Raw genomic sequence first — 7,137 nt, 5'->3', positions numbered from 1 at the left:
ATTTTTGCAAAGGGAGGAAATAAAGAGGTTGCTGAAACTCAAGTCTTCACTAAAAAGTAATGAGGAGAAGTAGGGTAGGGAACATGGAAAAAAAAAAACCAATCTGGAAGATGGGATATGATGCAGGACAGGAAATATAAATATCATAGAATCACAGAATCATAGAATACCAGGTTGGAAGGGACCTCAAGGATCACCTGGTCCAACTGAAAGGGCTAAAAACCACAAGAGCAAGAAAGATGTTGTAAATACCTTAGTCACTTAATTAGCTCAGAAGACACCCTGGTATGATTTAAGGGTGTTGCGAATGCCTTACAGTTTGATGTGATTTAGGGAGTAGCTAGAAGAATAGTTATAAGATAAGGGGGGCTCCGGGATAATCGCGTTACAGACAACTCGGCCTTGGGAGAACAGATGCATGGAACCATGAAGATAGGAAGAAACAGAAGAATGGCAACAATAGTCTTGAAGGACAACATCTATGTGATCCTAGGGCTGAGTTTACGCAGAAGCAAGGGTCAATCAGCGAACACAGTGAAGACGACTACGAGCCTTCATCTGAAGACCCCCAAAGACCACCACGAGAGATGAATGCGCATGCGAATCGGATATTTACATATGCTAATAAGTTCCTGGAAATCTCATGTTTATGTAAACGAATTCCTGGAAATCCTATGAATATGTATGAGTGTATAGTATATATTTTCTAAAATTCATCAACTCATCGGAGCACTCATGGTGGAGAATCCCCAGTGCTGCCCAGCACTGCAATAAAGAATAGCTGCTTAATAGTAACTTCGTTGCTATTGAGTTTCATTTCAGGGACGCTCTGAATACTCCGTTTCTCCCTTGGGGAGATTTGGACTGTGAGGAGAAGCATCTGTGAATTTTTGTATCACAACCTTTCTAGCACAATCTAGATGAGATGGCCCAGTACCATGTCCAGCTGAGTCTTAAACATGTTCAGCGTAGCAGAGTCAACCACTTCCCTGGGGAGATTATTCCAATGGTTGACTGTTCTCATTGTGAAAAATTTACCTCTCGTGTCCAATTGGAATCTCCCTGGGAGTAACTTGTACCCATTACCCCTTGTCCTCACCACGTGACTCCTTGTAAAAAGGGAGTCTCCATCTTCTTTGTAGCTCCCCTTTCAGTACTGGTACATGGTGATGAGATCACCTCTAAGCCTCCTTTTCTCAAGGCTGAACAAACCCAGCTCTCTCAGCCTATCCTCATATGGCAGGCTTCCCAGACCCTTGATCATCTTGGTGGCCCTTCTCTGGACCCCCTCCGGCCTGTCCATATCTTTTTTGTATAACGGGGACCAGAACTGTACACAGTATTCCAGGTGTGGCCTGACAAGCGCCGAGTAGAGAGGGATAATGACTTCTTTTTTATCTCTGCTGGTGATGCCCTTTTTGATGCAACCCAGCATCCTATTGGCCTTCTTGGCCGCAGCAGCACACTGCTCACTCATGTTGAGCTTCCTGTCCACCAGGACCCCCAGGTCCCTTTCCACAGAGCTGCTATCCAGCCAGGTGGATCCCAGTCTGAGCTGCACTCCTGGATTATGTTTTCCCAGGTGCAAGACCTTACACTTGTCCTTGTTAAACTTCATAAGGTTCCTGTTAGCCCACTCTTCCAGCCTATCCAGATCTTCCTGCAGGGTGGCTCTCCCTTCCAGAGTGTCCACTTCCCCACTCAATTTGGTGTCATCTGCAAACTTCATCAGGCTACACTTGATCCCGTTATCCAGATCACTTATGAAGATATTGAATAGCATTGGGCCCAATATCGATCCCTGGGGGACCCCACTTGTGACAGGTTGCCAGTTTGAAAAAGAGCTATTTACCACCACCCTTTGGGTGCGGCCCACCAGCCAATTCCTCACCCACCGCACAGACCACTTGTCCAGGCCATAATGCATCAAGTTCTCCAGGAGGAGGCCGTGGGGAACCATATTGAAAGCCTTGGAGAACTCCAGGTAGACGACATCCACCGCTCACCCCATGTCAACCGAGCAGGTCACTTTATCATAGAAGGCCACCAGATTTGTCAGGCACGATCTGCCTTTTGTGAAGCCGTGTTGGCTTTTCCCAATCAATCACGTGCTTCATTTGACTCGTGATGGCCCCCAGGAGGATCCGTTCCATAACTTTCCCGGGGATTGAAGAAAGACTGATGGGCCTATAATTACCCGGATCCTCCCTTGAGCCTTTCTTGTAGATAGGGGTAACATTCGCCTTCCCCCAGTCCTCTGGGACATCCCCTGTAATAATTCACATACTAACTCATCCTTCACTGATGGTGGGTCTATGTTTGGATCCTCCTGGATTTTCATTCCCAACGCCTGGGATCCAACAGTGTTGGTAAAGACAGAGGTGAAGGAAGTGTTGAGAACCTCTGCCTTTTCCGCATTGTTGGTGACTGATTCACCTCTACTGTTTAACAGTGGGCCTATGTTTTCCTTCTGTTTCCGCTTGCAATTTACATACCTGAAGAACCCTTTCTTATGATTTTTGATGTGTCTGGCCAGTTCCAATTCAAGTTGAGCTTTTGCCTTTCTAACTGCATCTCTGCACACTCTGGCAATGCCCTTGTAGTTCTCAGTGGACAATCTTCCACTTCTCCATCTCTGGTACGCATCTCTCTTGGTTTTAAGCAGACCCAGGAGCTCGTGGTTGAGCCAAGGGGGCCTCTTGCTCCGCTTCCTTCCCTTTCTTTTATAGGGAATAAACTGGTTTTGTGCTTCCAAGAGAGCATTCCTGAAGAACTCCCAGCACTCGCTGGCTCCTTTATCCTCCATGGAAGCTTCCCACGGAATCCCTCCCAACTGAGCTCTGACTGAGCTGAAGTTTGCTCTTCTAAAATCTAGAACCCTTGTCTTGGTGCTAACCTTCAGCATGCTCAGACGGATCCCGAACTCCACAATATTGTGATCACTGCAGCCAAGGTTGTTACTGACCGAGATATTACAAAGCAGGTTTTCTTGGTTTGTGAATAGCAGGTTCAGCAGTGCCTCCTTCCTGGTTGGCACATCTAACATTTGTAAGAGGAAACAGTCCCCTACGCATTCCAGGAACTTGATGGATGACATGCGAGCTGCTGTATTGTTCTTCCAGCAAATGTCTGGGTAGTTGAAGTCACCCATGAGAACCAGGTTCTGTTGACCAGAAGCTTGCCTTAGTGTCCCAAATATTGCTTCATCGGCTTTATCGTCGTGGTTTGGAGGTCGGTAGCAGATGCCCACTGTAAGGTCCTGCTTGGAGACGACCCCTCTGATTTTAACCCAGAGGCATTCAATAGAGCACTCACAATCACCGTAGTTGACTTCGATACATTTGAGGTTTTCCTTAATATAGAATGTGACTCCTCCACCTCTTTTTCCCTGCCTGTCTTTGCGAAATAGAAGGATTGCAATCAGTATGTCGTACTGTGGAGAGAGGCTGATTAATGATTGTGTCACTCCACCTTTCATTTCCCCCAAAGCACACAGTGCTGCTAGGCTGAAAACCAACACTGGACTAGTCAGGAAGGAACAATGAAGAAGACTCAAGTGTAGATGAGCCAGTGACTGTCAGAATTTTTACTACTCTTCTCTAATCATACATAAACCTAAACTTGTCAAATATAGAGTTATCAAACCATTTCCAACGCATAGCACAATTCTCACTCAAAATAAAAATTAGTGGGGTGGTGATGGGTCAGTTCCAAGTTTAATAGATGTTTCTGCCTGAAATAGCATGAAACTATTTCTTCCATTATTCTCATTCATAATGTAACTGTCACGGTCTGTTTGGATCTCTCAAATTACAGGACAACGTACTCTGTAAATTAAACTTTATTTTATAAGCTCATTGGGAAAGAAAGCAAACAAACACGACAAACAAGGGCTCAGTCCCCTTTGTACAGACTAGCCTAACATGTGAATTCACTAATTGAATGACGTTTCTAACTAACTCACAAGTTCTTGAATTCATAACTCGCAAATCACTACTCACAACTTGTAACTCGAGCACCTATGAGCAAAATAGTTACATAGTCGACGGTGAGAGTGTTCATCCTTCCTCCATGTGTGGGTGTCCCCTGTATCACACCAGGAAGCACGAAAGCCTCAGCAGTCCAGCTGCTGTTGGATCCGCTTCAAAAACTTTTTGGGTAAGCTGATGTTTTTTACCTTCCAACTTGGAAGTTTGGTCTATACCATTTCCATGAGTTAGCAGATTCTGAAAAAAACTGCCAGACAATCAATATGCAAGGATGATGACTGCAGGAGACAGCAAGCTGCAGGGTGACAGTGGCTGCATAATGACCTTTAGCCCATTCTGGCCACCATGTCCTGCCTATGCTTTGACCTAATGGCACTGCTCCCAGCATACATCAGGTCTTAGCATGAGCTGTGTGTTAGCCAAAATCTGAGCAGGAGTTGAGTGAACAGTCACATTTAACCCATAACACAGTCCAGAACAGCTACAGCACACTGCCATAAAAATCACAGCAATATAGATATAAAGCAGGCCAAGGATGGGAAGTCCATTTGGCCATTACCACATCACAGAAGACATTTGCTAAAATATTTCAAAAATATAACTGCCAGCAAGTCTATACAGAAAAAAATAAAAAACATAAGAAAAAAAACAGAGTCTGGTTGAAATACACAGAATCATTATATGTAGTTATAGGTGTTTAGAAAAAGGGGGGAAGCTTTGCAAACACAGAAACCTGAGGGGAGAGGGAGAAGTTGAGGGGGGGCATGGTTTGTTTGTTTGTTTTTTAATTAAAGAAATATATGTCTTCTGGGGAGAGTCCCTTCAAGTTGCTGCATAAATAAAACCTTTTGTATCCTGAATACATTTTTGACCTAACAAAGAAAACATACATAAAAACGATTTGCATCCCAGTTGCTTGTTCTGTCAGTCACATTCTTCATAGAAACTTCAAGTAATTCTTGCCTTGTAACCATGCCTAATTTAATATGAAAGTCACAATTTCAGCTCAAACCCTTAGGGGCACTCAGCTGGGTTACTGTTAAATCTTTGCCAGCACTTTGGAAAGAGCCAGCATCGCAAAACACCCACCCAATCCACTCCTAACTAAGCCAAGATGGTAATAAATTCAATAAACTGTAAAAAAAGCCACTTGCACTATGCTAGTTTCTAGAATATGAAGAATATTTTTTGTAAGGGCATCTTAGTTTGACATTCCCTCTGTACATCTCTTCATTCCCCTCCCCCATTTCCTAACATTAAAAGCAAACACAACATAATTAAGTAGCCAAATTCTCCTTACTTGTAACTTCAAGCTACTTTAGTTTATGTTTGGTTTTTTTTTTTTGAGTGATTTGCAGGTGTTTTTGCAAGTTAACCCCAGTAGGCAGCTAAGCAGCACACAGCTGCTCACTCAATTCCCCCCCCACACACACACACAGTCGGACAGGGAAAGAGGAAAGGAAGAGTAAAAGCAAGAAAAACTTGTGGGTTGAGTTAAAATTGTTAAACAACAGCAAAGGAGAAATGGAAAAAGAGAGAAAGAAAACAAAAAAAATTATACAAAGGCAACCACTCACCACCTCCCATAGGTAGACCAATGCCCAGACAGTTCCCGAGCAATAGATGGCTAACCTCCCTGAATACACACACACCCCACCCCCTGTTTTATTACTGAGTGTGATGTTATATGGCATGGAATATCCCTTTGGTTAGTTTGGGTCAGCTGCCTGGTTGTGCCCCCTTCCCAACCTCTTGCGCACCCCCAGTCTATTCACTAGGGGGGCAGAGTGAGAAACAGAGAAAGCCTTGATGCTCTGCAAACACTCTTCAGCAATAGCTAAAATATTGGTGTGATATCAGCATTTTTTTGGTCACAAATCTAAAACACAGCATCACACGAGCTGCTATAAAGAAAATTTGCTCCATCCCAGCAAGACCCAGTACAGCAGGCCAACAATGGGTCCAGTTGTAATATTCTCAATGGAGAACAGAAGCGTCCTCTGTAGAATACGAAGGCATTTGAATGGGGGTGGGGGGATGTGCGTGTGGTTCAACTTTCCTTGTACAATCCCTTTCCTACACCTATCTATATCTCCTCCTCATCCAGGACACCAGTAGCAGTGAGCATTATAAACTTTCAAGGATGTTATTTGTGTTGATAATGTTTCATGGTTTGATCACTTTCCATTTTGTTTATAAAAAATGCTAATGCAACTGTCCTGGTTTCAGCTGGGATAGAGTTAATTTTCTTCCTAGTAGCTGGTATAGTGCTGTGTTTTGGATTTAGGATGAGAATCATGTTGATAACACACTGATGTTTTAGTTGTTGCTAAGTAGTGCTTACACTAGTCAAGGACCTCTCAGCTTCCCATGCTCTGCCCAGTGCACAAGAAGCTGGGAGGGGGCACAGCCAGGACAGCTGACCTAGACTGGCCAAAGGGCTATTCCATACCGTATGATGTCATGCTCAGTATATGAACTGGGGAGAGTTGGCTGGGGGCAGTGATCACTGCTCGGAGACATGCTGGGCATCGGTCGGCAGGTGGTGAGCAATTGTACCGTGTATCACTTCCTTTGTGCATTATTATTGCATTATTATTATTTTATTATCATTATTACTACTGTTCTGTTTTATTTTACTTCAATTATTAAACTGTTCTTATCTCAGCCTATGAGTTTACTCGCTTCTACCCTTCCAGTTCTCTCCCCCATCCAACCGGGATGGAGGGGGAGTGAGTGAGCAGCTGTGTGGTGCTTAGTTGCTGGCTGGGGTTAAACCATGACAGCAACTAGAATAATAATGCTGAAAGTGACAGTACACTGATTCAATTTCTCTCACTTTATAGTTCTTCCCGTGTCACAAATAATAACCTATTTTTTTTTTTAAATCTGCAGATGAATAATCTAGAGTCCATGTTTCTGTGTCCTTAATCAGGTTTTCATAAATTTTTAACAGATATATGTCCTGGTTTCAGCTGGGATAGAGTTAATTTTCTTCTTAGTAGCTGGTAGAGTGCTGTGTTTTGGATTTAGGATGAGAATAATGTTGATAAGACACTGATGTTTTGGTTCTTGCTGAGTAGAGTTTACACTAGTCAAGGACTTTTTAGCTTCTTGTGCTCTGCCAGGTGCATAAGAAGCTGGGAGG

Source organism: Platalea leucorodia, assembly GCF_965183815.1.
Source record: "Platalea leucorodia genome assembly, chromosome: W".
NCBI lineage: Eukaryota > Metazoa > Chordata > Aves > Pelecaniformes > Threskiornithidae > Platalea > Platalea leucorodia.
Note: the sequence above shows the minus strand (reverse complement) of the source record.